Raw genomic sequence first — 3,416 nt, 5'->3', positions numbered from 1 at the left:
AAAACAAGGGCCAGTGGAAGGTGTTGGGCACCGTGAATGACTGACAGAAGCACTGATCCAGAGAGGTGCTGTGACAGGCCACAGGTGTGACCTTAGGCCCTCAAAATTTTTCAGTATGCCACCAATCCTCAAAGTCGGCAGCACCATTCAAAGGCTATGGCAACCCACTCCAGTACTCTTGCCTGGAAAGTTCCATGGACAGAGGAGCCTTGTAGGTTACAGTCCATGGGGTCACAAAGAGTCGGACACGACGGAGTGACTTCACTTCACTCCACTTCACTTCATGGCAAGGAAACAATCCTCTGAAGATGGCAGTGCTAGAAATTTTGTTTGTTTGTTTAAAACTGTATTCATGTATTTATTTATTTGACAGCAGGGTAGGATTTATTTGTGGGCATGAGTAAGGCGGGGACAACACCACAGCTCTCCTGAGTGCAGGACCTGACATTTTTCCGGGAGCTGCCATTTGAGATGTGTTTGATTCTGTAACCACCTGGGATGAACTGCTCTTTTGCCACCGTGTTTCCAAATTCATCCTCACTACACTCAGTAAATCTTCACTTCTTAGAGATGTGGATTTCTGCATAGACAGAGAACTTGAACTTGGCCCTGTGTAGGGCCCTAATCACGTGCTCTTTGATCTGCAGCTTGTTATAGATGGGCATTATACCTCAGCCAATGAGGACCCTGGTAACTGTGCCTGGGGGCTTTCCACAGGCACCACACAGACCTGTCTGGAGTCTACATTAGGGACAGCATGAGGCCATACATGAATATCTACAGGAAAGGGCTATCTCCAAGGTCCCTGAGGGAACCCCCTAAAGCCACAGACTGCATATACTACCAAGAGGGCTACTGTTTGTAGGAATGCAATGGCTACGATGGAATTTGTTTAAAACTTTTCCTTCTGTCAAGTGATCTCTGTAGACTTTTTTGAAGTGTGCCAAAATAAATCGAGAGCCAGAAATTGGTTGGTTTTTCCAGCACTAATAACAGCACACGGAGCTAACACCTCCAGAGTGCCTACATGTGCCAGATAGTCTTCTCAGTGGCTTGTGTATATTAACACACAGCTCATGCCAACAACACCTGTTCTTGTCTCAACCAGATTCTGGCACAGGGTTGATTATTAAGGCAAGTAGGTGAAAGAGTTCCTCCTCTGGTCTTTGGCCTTTAAAGGGCTTTACTCTGCCCCTTTCCCAGCAGTGCCCCTCACCATATAGGCCACACGGTCCAAAGAGACAAGATAAAATGCGTACCTGGAGCCCACATTTCCCCTCTAGACTCTTAGCAGACAGCATGAAACCTGTTTCCCAGACCTGAGCTTCCTCTTCTCTGGGAACTGATCATAGTTGAATGGGTGTGAAGAAATTAATGATTTAATTGATCAATTAACACACAAACCTTGATGTCTAAGTTTGGGGGATCTCTTCTGATTGTCAAGAGAATTTTTTAACCCTGAATCCATATTTGTTTCTTGGAAAAGAGAAGCGATCAAATTCCATTTCTCTAAGGTATCTAATGAATTATGCTACAGAAAATAGCATTCAATGAACACACATGTGTGACCGTGGCACTTTCTGAGACAAAAAAAAAAAAGATTCTAAATTCTTAAATGCTTGGCTTCTTTTAGAAAAAAAGATCCTCTTCCGATAACATTTAATTTTGCTTTTCAAAAAATACGCCCAGCATTTTCAGGTGGCAGAATAATTAACCGTATCTCCAAATACTTTTCTGTTCCTTGGCCTTCTGTCACAGATGAAGTATTTCATCTCTTAGTTATTCGGGCCAGGGTCCTTCCTGATTGTTTTATGACTTCATTACAATGATTACATCATGCTTCTAGACTATACCGGCCCAGCAGAGTAGGCCAGCACCCTGAATATACGAAGAGTCGATGGGTATGCTTGCTGGATACAAAACCAGCTAATGGGCCACACTGTGCAGCCGGACACTTTTCCAAGAAAACATATAGCATCATTAGTAGAGGAGACTGTATCTCACATAGCATGACTGGGTGTCTGCTTTTCAATCTATAGACTTTAAATAGACCCAACAGTTTCCTTAGTCTTCAATTAAGAAAAGCTCACAGTACCGAGACCAGCATTCCTTGTTTGTGCTATCACTGTGAGAGGCAGCAGCAATCCTCTGGGGGTAAGTGCCAGGAGACTATCATGTAACCAGCTGTACTTAAACACAAAAAAGGGGATTTTTTTTTTTTTTTCTTTCTTGAATTCACTTCAAACCTTGGAAGTTTATATAAGCACCAGCTTAGGCCAAATTCAAGTACAAGCCCCATCTTGAGTTGTGGGGTGACTATCCAAGCACATTTGAGAGCAGAGTGTCTCAACTGGGCAATTCTACACCCCAACAGACATCTGGCAATGTCTGGAGACATTTTTGCTTGTCACAACTCAGGGAAAGAGGGGAAGGTGATACTAGGATCTAATAAACATGCACAGTAAATCTAGTAAACAATGCACAAGACAGCTTCTCATAGAAAAGAATTATTCATACCCAAATGCCAATAGAGCCAAAACTAGAAACCCTGCTTTACTGGATCAAAGGCATGAGAAAAATGGCATCTCGTGCTCCTCACTCTGAAATGTAAACGGCTTCCTCTCTCAGTGTTTATTACCTACACACACCAAGAAACACTTAGCTTGCTTATGGAGTCAGGCTGGGACCACACAAATTGAACTTGTGGGTGGTACAGAATCAAATACAATTCTGTGCTGCTGTATAACACCTTTCCCTATGGAGATCAAAATGCTTTTCAGAAAGAGTTATTCCACCGGGAAAGGGAACTGAGAGTAGGCGCGAGCCTCATTTCACAGATGAGAAAACAGGAGGCTTGGAGAGGTTGTCATTTGCTCAAGGTTATTCAGTGAATCAGGTTCAGCGCTCAGGAAACTAACAGAGACCTGACACTGTAGAGAATTCCAAAAGGATGTAAAAGGACAGGAAAGTGCTCTCTGCTAGAGGCCATCTTGGAGGCACAAATTTTTTCCACATCCTGAGCCTCTGGTGATGAGAAAAACAGGGTCTCCTGTGATGGATGGCTAGTGGTTCTCCCCAGAATCAGCAGCCCCAGAAGAGTCTCACAACCCCTCCCGGCTAGCTGAAGAGCCCTCACCTGACAAACCCAATTCCCAGGGCTATTCTCCAGATGTTTACACTGTCAAGTGATTTAATGGACTGCAGAAATGAGTTGGTCTGTTCGTTAAAATGGTCATCATAATGAAAAAGATGGACGGCTTCTGCCCTTATCCTCTGTCAGTCTGTCACATCTATGTACCTCTTTCCTATCAATCACCGTAGTATACATTATGTAAATACCAAGGATGAAATGTCAGCCTATGTATCTAATTGTTATTCTGTGCCATACGGGAAAATGACTGGTGGGCCCTGCTGTT

The 3,416-nt window shown here is 43.6% G+C and overlaps 1 pseudogene; it reads right to left on the bottom strand.

The window, feature by feature from the left end:
- Positions 1-788: 788 nt before the first annotated feature.
- On the bottom strand, positions 789-897 carry LOC133060047 (small nucleolar RNA SNORA70; annotated as a pseudogene).
- Between the last annotated feature and the right edge of the window lie 2,519 nt (positions 898-3,416).

Source organism: Dama dama, chromosome 7 (assembly GCF_033118175.1).
Source record: "Dama dama isolate Ldn47 chromosome 7, ASM3311817v1, whole genome shotgun sequence".
NCBI classification, from domain to species: Eukaryota; Metazoa; Chordata; class Mammalia; order Artiodactyla; family Cervidae; genus Dama; species Dama dama.
This window is presented reverse-complemented; position numbering and strand designations above follow the sequence as displayed.